The sequence below is a fragment of the Chelonoidis abingdonii genome, chromosome 4 (assembly GCF_003597395.2).
Source record: "Chelonoidis abingdonii isolate Lonesome George chromosome 4, CheloAbing_2.0, whole genome shotgun sequence".
Lineage (NCBI taxonomy): Eukaryota > Metazoa > Chordata > Testudines > Testudinidae > Chelonoidis > Chelonoidis abingdonii.
Window position 1 is genome coordinate 18484713 of NC_133772.1, and position 11199 is coordinate 18495911.

Sequence of the window (11199 nt, forward strand, 5' to 3'; positions counted from 1 at the left end):
GCACCTCAGTCGTCAGCTACAAAGGCACCATCTCGGAGGGAGTCAGTCCATGCTCACTGCAGCCTGTATCTCCCCATTCTTGCTAGGAAAGGTTGCCCCAGTGCTTCTCTTCTGGCATGTTCCCCGTTGTGAGAGGCAGGGTGTGCGGCACGACAGACCAGGCAGGGAGAGCGGAATATAAAGGGAGCAGAGGGTGGAATGGGATCCATTGGATCAGCAGAGGCAGAAGCCAGCAGTAGGGGTGTCTTACTCTGGTGGTGCCCTGTGGATGGGGCCAGGGCCACAACAGGGAGTGGGGTTCTTGCTGTGGCAGCAGTCCAGGTCTCAGGGACCCCAAAAGGCTAAAAGAGGCTGTGGTCGGCCAGCAAGTGTGGCAGAGAACATCAGTGAGCAGGGAGGATGGCATCATTGCTGGTGGCTGTGAACTCAGAGGTGTCCCCCAACCACAGCTGGGGGCAGGAGATGGGAGCTGTTGGCCCTGGGGAACTACCTGAAAGAAGCGCTCAGCTAGACACTTATTATGGGATGCTGCATCTCGGGTCAGCTCCCTTGGGACCCTTGTGGACTGCAGGTGAGTGCCCTAAGTGGCTGTGGGATATGAAATGGGGCTCCCATACTCTCTCCTGATGAAGCTTTGCACGGCTTTTCAACACAACTGCCGTGCTTAACATGAGTGTGCAAAGGAGCAGCTTGTTTGGGGGCTAGCTGTGCTTGGTGAAACACGGCAACCCTGGAATGTGGCACCAGCGAGGACACAATAACTCAAGCACGGCTCTGTCGTGTGGCTGCTCACCCCTGGGTGCCGATCACCCCATCTAAATCTGCAGTGAAGACGGGTCCTCTGAGGCTGGAAGCGTCCTGCGCAGCAGAACCCTGCCCTTTCCACAGGCCACAAGGAGATTGCCTGTCTTTACTGACACAGGAGGAAGTTAATTGCAGCAAGAAGCTGACCAGCGGGCCCTAGGCAGGCTCATTATTATGACTCTGGGAAGTGAGGTACCAAAATTAATACCAGAGGTTCAGTTTCACGCCATGTAATGATCTCCTCAATAGAGCCTCTGCCATCCCATCAGCCCACCTGCCTGTAATTATAGATTAATTTGACAGCCCATTTCTCCCTATCATATCTCCTCCCCACTTCGGGGAAAACAGGTGCACATCTGGTGGAAAGGTCAAGACATAACTTTCATTCTCTTGCGACCGCGGAGTCAGCCGCACGCCACGGGCTGCGAAATAACTGCACTCCCAGTGAGTTATAAATTACAGCAGTAAAAGCCAGCTTCTCTAAGTCAATCTCATCTAAGCCAGTAAAGGAGACTATGAGCTTTTATGCTCAGACAGCTAGAGTGCCATTAGCTCTTTGTTATAGAAAGCCAGCATCCTGGAAAGGCGCCTGCAACGAGCTCATTCTATCGCCACCATCACAGCACAGATGAAAAAGCATAATTCTTCTTTTGCTTTGTCTGAGGAAGGGTGTGTGTGGGGGGGATTAATCTAATTTTTTCCCCTGTGAGGAACTGTCTAGTCCCTTTAGTGCTTGAGCAAACAAGATTGTGCCTTAAAGTCCCTTCTCTTTGTGATAACAGATTGTTCTGAAAGCTCCCAGAGAAGCAGCAAAGATAGATGCACTGAATAGGGGTAGATACTAGATGCACTGAATAGGGATTAAGTTAATGGACAAATGTGAAAGACACTGACCAAAAGTACCTCCTCTTGAATCGCCAGGTCAACCTGATCTGGCTGCTTTGTGATGCTCCACTGGTGCAAAGCGCCATATATCCAGCAGACATACCCCTCTGGCTGTATAGGCCATTTTCAGAGACAACCCCGCATTCAGCTAGAGCAGGTGGACATTATCGCCAAATTTACTGAAGAACTCAGGGCCAGATTTTCAAGTGCTGGACACCCACTACTGGGGATGGATTTTCAAAAGACCTCAGCACCCAATGTGTGTACCTCTTTGAAAACCTGGCCTGGTTTGTGAGTGCTATGCCCTGTTGAAAATCCTGGCCTATCATTTTAGCCCCCGAGAGAGAGAGAGACAATACAAATCAGAGGGACAGTTTGGCCAGCATCATTGGGGATTCCTTACTCCCAGCCTCCTCCCTGAATCTACAACATTTCTGCATGAGTTCTCCCCAAAAATCTGTGAGCTTTTCAGTGACACAGGTAAGTAACTCAACTAGAGAGTGAACACCCTATGGAGGTGAGAAGGAGTCTCACTTCTCCCAGGGCTATCATCTTAGCCTGTCTCCGCAAGCTCCTATGATCAGGGCATCAGTCTACAGACCTGGGGGAAACCTTTAAACCCCCAATACTTGGGGTCTTCTGTGCCTGCTGTTCTCAGGCATCAGAGCCCATCCCAGACAGTAGCTTGTGGAGCAATAGCTGGTCTCTGATATTGAAATTAGATCACGCATGGAGCATGCTGGCTCTTCGGCATTCCTGAGCTTATGCCCAGCTGTTAAACTGGCACTGGGTCTATTTGCAAGGGGGTCTTTCAGTTGGGCATAAGTGCCAATCCTTGCCTGGGTCATGACAAGAAGCTACATCCGTGCTTGTTGTACCAGCAATGGTTGTCTTGCTTTGGAACCTATTTTTCTATTCTGCTTGAGTCCTGGGGATTCTCCGTGGTGAAGACAGGCTGGCATAGCTCTTGTCAATCAAGCTGAGCCACTAACGCTCCATGTCAGAAAGCAGAGCAGGGGTTGTGGACTAATCCCAATGGGCAAGTTAATTGTCTGGGGAGGACCCGATAGAGTAGCCTGGTATTTACTTTGCACTAGGGGAGATGTACTTGGGGCATGGGAGCTGAAGAGGCTGCTAAGGACCTTTCTGGTTCCCCTTACCTCCCCTTGTGTGAGTGACAGGGCGGTGGCTCAGCTCTTGGGCTGTCCCAAGACCATCCCAGAATTAAGGAATTGCTACGGAAGCATCTTTGTGAGCGTGTACCATCAGGACAAGTTAGCCACGGAAAGGCCATGAGTACCCTATGGTTCAGCCAAAGCAAGTTTACTCTCCTAGGGCCCAAACCTGCACCTGTCCAAGTCAAGGGCGCAGAATCAGGAGCAGACTCCTAAGGCAGTAGCTGACTTGCCAGCGTCTAGACTTGGATCTGCTCTTTAACGTCTCTCCAACTCCAGCCATAAACTTCCTGCACCCCCCACCCCCAAAACCTCCCTGCTCTAGTCCAGCCTTGTCTGGGGGAGATGAAATACACAAGCAGACACATTGCTCCTCATCACGTCGCAGTGCCCAGAATGGCTCCCAAGGCCCCCGTGGGAGAAGAGCACCCTCCCAAGTGTCGCCTCTTACACAGCCTAGGCAGTAACTCCACTGTGACGTTACAGCCTATATGATTTTATAAAAGTATGCTAATGAGTGAATATAATGTAACTGGAATATGCTTCATGCAAAAGGTCTCTTGTAAGGTATCATTACAAATCTTATAATCTACTGAGTGTGATCATCCTATTTGTATAAATGTATCACTCTTGTATCTGAAACTAGAAATATGAAATATAACTCTAAGGGCCTATTGTAATTATGCAAAGTGTGGGCCATTAATGGTGGTTTGGAATCTTGATGACTCCCATTAACCACGGCAATTGACATGATGGCTTTGTTTGCAGGCAGGCCTTCCTGTGAGTCAGGCTGGGAGGAATGAAGGCTTGAAGTCTTGCAGTGACATGTGATCATGCCACCTGAGCTGGAATCCATTCTTTAACCTGGTGTCTTTCCATTGAGAAGGAGGGGGTGGGAACCCAGAGAGGGACAAAAGGATTCCCGCCTTATGCAAAAGATATATAAAGGGGTGGAACAGACCAAAGCGATGAGAGGAGCCATAATGGAGAATCCCCCAGCTACCACCTGAGATGGAACAAGAGCTGTACCGGGGAAAGAATTATGCCCAGGCCTGGAAGGTGTCCAGTCTGAGAAAAAACTTACAGAAGCATTTCTGAGGGTGAGATTATCTGTATTCAGTTTGCTTAGACATAGATTTGCACGTTTTATTTTATTTTCATTGGTGACTTACTTTGTTCTGTCTGTTACTACTTGGAACCACTTAAATCCTACATTCTGTATTTAATAAAATCTCTTTTTACTTATTAATTAACCCAGAGTATATATTAATACCTGGGGGAGCAAACGACTGTGTGTATCTCTCTCTCAGTGTTATAGAGGGCAAACAATTTATGAGTTTACCCTGCATAAGCTTTATACAGGGTAAAACAAATTTATTTTTGGTTAGACCGCATTGGGAGTTGGGCATCTGAGTGTTAAAGATAGGAACACTTCTGTTAGCCGCTTTCAGGTAAACCTGCAGTTTTGGGGCAAGTAATTCAGACCCTGGGTCTTTGTTGGAGCAGATGGGAGTGTCTGGCTCAGCAAGACAGGGTGCTGGAGTCTGGAGCTGGCAGGGAAAACAGGAGCAGAGGTAGTCTTGACACATCACTTGGCAGCTCCCAGGGTGGTTTCTGTGATCCAGCCTGTCACATCCACCCTCAGCTAGCAGCCAAGAAACTCACTCGACCTGCGTGCCTGCTCTCTGTCCATGGATTGCTCGCCCTAGGAGTTCTTCGCATTACGGGAGAGAGCACATCCGTCAGCTACGCATTCACCTCATGCCCTTTGCTGCCATCACACTGTTCACTCTGCTTGGGTGTTATATCCCTTCCCCACAGCCCCACTCTGTGTCCATCTTGCCTATCCCGATTGTAAGCTCTTCGGGGCAGGGACCATATTCTATTCCATGTATGTACAGCACCTCGCACAACGGGGCCCCACTCTCAGTTGGCCCTTAGGCACTGCTGTAAGAAACAGGATTATTCTTAACAATAATGTCACCTTGTTTGTGTGTGCAAAGCTCCCACCCTGCCACAAAGGATGGACATCAGGAGGAAATTCTTGGACACCTGACTTTGCTTATTTGCTGTAGGCTGGGAATTTGTACCTGTATCGGTGGGAGAACAACTGTGGGCTGCCTCCAAACAAGAAGCAAATAACCTTCGGCAACACAAATGTAACAGCCCAAAGCACAGCCCAAAGAAGCAAGCTGTGGAAACTTTTGAAGGCTTTTGGGTAATACAGGGCAGGCTACATCATATCTATCATTTATTATCATTAACTAAACTTCCATCCACCCTGCTACTTCATCCCTAGGCAGCAGCTGAGCAAGGAGCTGGTGGATGCCAGTGGTACCAAAGTGTTGGGCTTCGGCACCTAAAGTGGCAGTTAAGCACCCAAGCTCCAATTTCACTCGGTACCCACTGAAAAACAAAAGTTTAAAGCTTCCTCTGAAACACCTGATATTGGCCACGGTAAGTGACCGGATACAGGGCTGGACATGGGTAACTACAGTTACTTATAGGACCCCCATTGCAGTAGCAGCTGACCATCGCACAGTCTTCCACGTGTTTGTTCTCCCACCATCCCTGTAAGGTAGGGCAGGACTGTTATCTCCATGTTACAGACAGGGAGCTGAGCCGCAATCGTAGGTGGACTCCTAACTTTCACTGAAATTAATAGAAATGCAGAGTCTAAACACTGTTGCGAATCTGGCCCAGACAGACTAAATGACTTGCCCAAGGTCCCATAGGAAGTCGGTGGCAGAAAAGCAAACTGAATCCTGGTCTCCCAAGGGCCAGGCTAATGACTTTACCACTGGACCAGCCTTCCTCTCCACTACAGTAACTTCTACCTGCATAGGCAAAGCTATAGAGATGCTTCTCCAGTCACTCAGGGAAGCAGGAAAAATGGCATATGTGTAAAGAGATGATCAGATTCATCCCTTTCCACAGCAAGCACCACACTCAGAGCGGCCAGTTCTCACTTTTTCATAAATCCTCTGCTCCAGGAGTTACACAAGACTCTCCAGTTTCATTTATTCCTATGGTAAGTTCTAGCTCTCATGGTTGCAGGAAAAAAAAGGCTTGAAAACACAACCTGCCTACACTCAAAAGGCTCTAGCATCCGGAGGCAAAACAGAAAGTCCCCAGATTTTAAAATCTGGGGGGTTTTAAAGCCAAGTTTTTAAGGGACCTGCTTGAAGATTCTTGAATGCTTGGGGTTGGCAATACTGCAGCCTTGTCAGGACACCAGGGCAGACAAGGTGCTCATCTAACTTTTGCTTGACCACCACTCATGCCAAATGCCTCAGTGCTAGGTACTAAACCCCATGATGAGAACAGGAAATAGCAGCCAGAGGAAGAAAAACATAAAACTTACCAGCTAAAAAAGCAGGAAATGTAGCAATCAGCAGCCTCTAGAAAATGGCCCCTGAGGGCTGCAGCTGTGTGACTGGGCCACATTTAAAGGGCCAGCCCTAGAAAAGCCTGTGAAGAAAAAAGTTCCTTTCAGAAGGGATAGAGTTAGTAACAGTTTAGGAGCTGCTCTTTTGGAAAGGGGCCAGAGGGAGTGCATTTCTTCCTGCCACTTAAGATACATCTGCCACTCCTTACAATGCACTGAAATGTTTCACCTAAGGAGAGATCAGTCTGAGAGGTGAAACCAGTTGTAGTCATCTCCACAGATACCTGGTTTTGGTACAAATTCATGAGAAACAGTTGCAGAAGACAGTGATGGTTTCTTCCCTATCTCTGCTAGCTAAGCTATCCTGTGGCCATGGAGAAAATTTAAGAGGTAAAGCAGAGGCAATGAGATTAACTGGGCAGCACTGCAAGGAATTTTCCACCTAGGAAGACATGAAGGCAGAACAAATTTGCACCACAAACTGTGGGTAGAGGGAAGTGGATGGTGGTGTGTGACAGAGAGGAAGGGAGGACTGCAGTATGGGAGGGAGGGGGAGTCTGTCCTTTAAGGGCTGAGCTTCCCAGGCAGAGAGTCTGGCTGGGCTGCTTTGAAGCCTTTGTTATGCATAGCCAAACTTGGAACCAGACATAGAATAAAGCAGAGCTCTTGCAAGCACAGAGTGATAAATGAACATCACAGGCATGACTAAGTGAAAGGAGAACATCAGGAAAAACTTCCTTTGATGAGTGTGTGGGAACAGTCCCCCCAGAGGACGAGGAGATGGTAGGATGTCTCTTAGCTTGATTCACTTCAGACTAACACAACTGAAAATCACCCACAAATAGTTAAAGCGAAACTCAAGACACCTCCCAAAGAACCCTCATACCAGCTCCTAGCCATGAGAAGCTATAAGGAATCTTTGTGGGACTAGGAACTTTAGAGAATTCAAAAGGTCGAGGAGACACTCATGACAAAAGCGGGAGTTTTTTTGTTTTCACATGAGACAAATCTGCCCTAGGAGCTTGCAATGTAGACAAAAGAAGAGGAGTTAGTCCCATTTTACAGATGGGGAACTGACACAGAGGAAGGTGGAGTGAGATGCCCAAGGCCCCACAGGAAGTCTGGGGCAGAGCTGGGAACTGACCCTAGGCCAATATGTTAACTAAGTAAGCCTCACTCCCAGGAAGTAGGCATTATTAGCACCTATTTTACACACCAGGCAGAGAAGTGTAAGTGACCGTTCCAAGGCCACAGAGGGTATCAGTGATGGAGCAGGCTGAGAACTCAGGGATACCTGGCTTCCAAGCCCTAACCCCTGCCCACACCCCTCACCCATAAACCCCACTCTTCTTGGATGTCAGATATATTTATAATGCACGCTTTAATTGAAGAGACTTCATTTCTATGTTAGGCATATTGTCATGCCAGGTGATGTCCCTTTGCAGCTGTGGTACCATATTAGACAAATACATTTGACATTGATTGGATAGAAGCCTGTGAAATAGTCTGAGGTGGTAGCCTTTGCAAGGTCTCTGGGACAGCTAGCAGGGCTGATTATCTTAGCTGAATGGGCCACAGAGCACCAGAGGCAATTACTCAGGTACTTAAAAAGCCAAGTGTTCTAAGGGGACATCAGCTCCTTCTCATATTAAAACTATGCTAATAAGAACTAATTATGGGCACAAAGATCATATTACCCTTGGCCGGCTCAAGGCTACAGCAGAGATTGGTCAGAGACTCTCTCTTGGCACCTTGCATTGCTGAATTAAGAGGTTCCTAGAAGTGTATTTTGCGCATCCTTGGTACACACTATCCCTTTAACATTTGTCTGGTACGTGCTAACTGGATGTATGCCACAGCAACACAGGCTCAGGCACAAAGTGCTCGATTGAAGCATTTCTTTTACTCTTTAAAATGAGGTTTTTAACTATCTTTCCTTTGTTGGAACCCCTCTTGCTTTCTTACCACAGTTGGCATTCCTCTGCCTCTACATACAAGCCACTTTGTTATTGTAGGGTTGTATGTTAACACTGGGATCCACACACTAGCTTATTAACATAGAGGGACTTGTGCAGAGGGCAGGCAGATTTCTTGCAGGATTCTGGCCATTTCATTTTGCTATTGTCAGGTTGCTCATGCATGTTGGGCTATAGCCACTGCTCTAGTAATGTCAGGTTGTTCAACAGAAGAGAACAGTGTACACTGGTTTGTTCTCAGAGGTTTACTGCTGCGTGGCGGCCTCTGCATGCTGGTTAGTTATTGTAGGGTGTCTTGACATTGCTGCACCATGCATTCTGCTTTCTTCGTGCAGGGTCATTATGTGCACTCAGCTGCTGCCACTTAAGTGTTTCAATGTTTAAAATAAATCTCTAGTTTAGAAAAGAAAACAGCCCAAATTGTACAGCCTGCTCTTGCAAACTGACAGGCAAGAGAAAAGGACACTCAGCTGCCCCCCACCCCCACACACACCTTGCCTGTGTCCCTTTAAATGTGTGAGGCTGCTGGCATGGCTGCAAGCAAGTCTCTCTATGCTGTGCCAGAACATAATCGAAATCTTATTCGCTCCCAGGGTGACAGTGAAATTCATTTCCCAGCCTTTACTTAACATGGGGGATGGCTCTAGGTTGCTTTAGTTATTAATAAAATGCAAGCCTGATGCACAGCGTTAAGCAAGATACATGTCTGGAGAGAGGGGGATGAGGAATGGATCCCCTCCTGCTTCGTGTAATCCTGCTTTTCTAGGTTATCTAAACAGCGGCTGACACTGGTGTCCTGCCCCCGTGTGAACTGCAGTGGCTACTTCTCAGATTAAAGGGCTAATTTTATCACACTCAGAGCTGGGCTGAAAATACATGAATGATCCATAGCTCAGCCATTTGGGGACGGGGCAGGGGAAAAGAGTGGATGGAAAAATCCAGACTCAGCTAGGGTGAGGGGGAAAGGTGCCAGGGCTGGGCTAGGTGGAGATGGCCCCTTGCTAGCTGGAGCTGGAAATCACACTGAAAGGAAGTCACGCCTAAGAGCCAGGGGCAGGTTGTGCAAAAGCAAGAGCTGCCTGCTTGCTGGTCTTAAGTCACACACACAGCAAACCAGCACCCACAAGTGGTCAGGCCCTGCATCCCTAACCACTAAGGACAGACAAGCTTTGGGGAAAATGGGGGGTGGTGGCTCTTGCCCTGTGCCGCCTTTGCGCCAGCTTGGGGGTGTAAAGGGACAGCTGAGCAGCTGGAAGCCCCCCAGCAGTGTATAGCAGGGGTCAGTGCCCTCCAGGCACAATGGGACCCTGCTGTAGGAGCCATTGGTGCAGGGGGCAAGGCCACGGCCTTCCACCTGCTCCCAGGTAGTGCAACAGCCCATAGGGGGCCAGTGCAGCTAGGGTGCAAATTAAGGCAACCCTCAGAGCTGCTCTAATCTGGGCTAGGGCTTGAACTGGCCCTGCGGAAACCCCACACAGTAGGAAAAGGTGCATTGCCTATGCCCCTGGCCTATCTCCCAGGCTCAGGACCTACTGGAAGCAAACAGAGGCAGTAGTCTGCTCTGGTTTTGATCTTGTCTCCAGAAGAAAATTCCAGACCTGCAACTCCCCACCAATAGCTGCTGTATTAGCAGCAGCAACAGCGGAAGCACTATCCTACACTGCCACTTCTACTGCCAAACCTGCACTGGGAGTGAATCACAGGCCCCAATGTGTTAGGAGAGGCACAGCCCCTTTGTCACTGGCTCTTGCTTAAAGCCCTTGGTACATCAGAAAACATCAGATGCCTCAGGCTGTCTGCAGTAAGAGTGTTCTTTGCATAGGAAGTTGTCTGCACAAGGAAACTCAGAAGCGTGACACTACTTTGTGAGTTCAATCCTCGATGGGGCCACTTAGGGATCTGGGGGCAAAAATTGGTCCTGCTAGTGAAGGCAGGGGGCTGGACTCGATGACCTTTCAAGGTCCCTTCCAGTTCTAGGAGATGGTATATCTCCAATTATTACCTATTACCTTGTTTCCCCGGAGCATCTGATACTACGCAGTTTCCCACTGCAGCAAGTTTCATGCAGGAGAAAGCCAACTGGCATATCTCCCCCTTGGAATTCTTTTCTTTTCCTGCAAGGATGTGCCTGCTTTTTGCAGTTACCACCAGAAGGTGGAGCTTCCTTTAGTGAGTCCCTCCCCCGCTGAGTAGCACAAAGGTGCTCAAATACTCCATCTGACTTTGCATTCTCAATACCCTTACTTCTTGTAAATGAATGCAATTCAGGCTGGACCATTTATAATCCTGCTGAATCTGCCATGCACAGGGAAGTACAATGATGGCCAGCACTTGGCATTTCTGTAGGGTCTGGAGACCAGGAGGCATGAGCCCCATAGAATGATCCTTAGGAATGATGCACACAGAGTGATTTATGAGCTAACGCTCCGGCGCCAACCTGCAGTGCCTGCTCCTTTTCTCGCTCAAATGCAGACGTCTCGAGGCTCAGCTTTCGGTGTGAAACTCAAGAGTTTTCAGAACATGCCTGGCTGTTTGATGTCGATGCACAGATGATCCCCATGTTCTACTCAGCTGGTAGAGTATATTTTAGGCACTAGGTGGGCCGTTTGAGAGCATTTTGACAGCAGGACTGCGGAACTCCCATGTGGTGATCTGACCACCTGGCTGAGAACAAGTCTTTTCTTCTTAGGTGGGAACGTAGGGCTGGAGGTCGTGCTGACTTGACACCCACAGATGCTGATATTTCATTTGCCCATGTAGAGACATGCACATCCATGACACAGAGAGAACAATCAGGAGAGCCTCTATTTACCTACCTACAGGATGGGAAGTGCAAGGGTTGTGCAGGCAAGGCCCGTGCTGCCAGTGCACTTTGCCCCAGAGCTGGAGTGAGAGGGGAGTTCAACTTCCATGGCCCAATCTAGTCTTGCCTCCTCTGCTGAGCCCAGTAACAGTGGGGCTATCGGGTGCC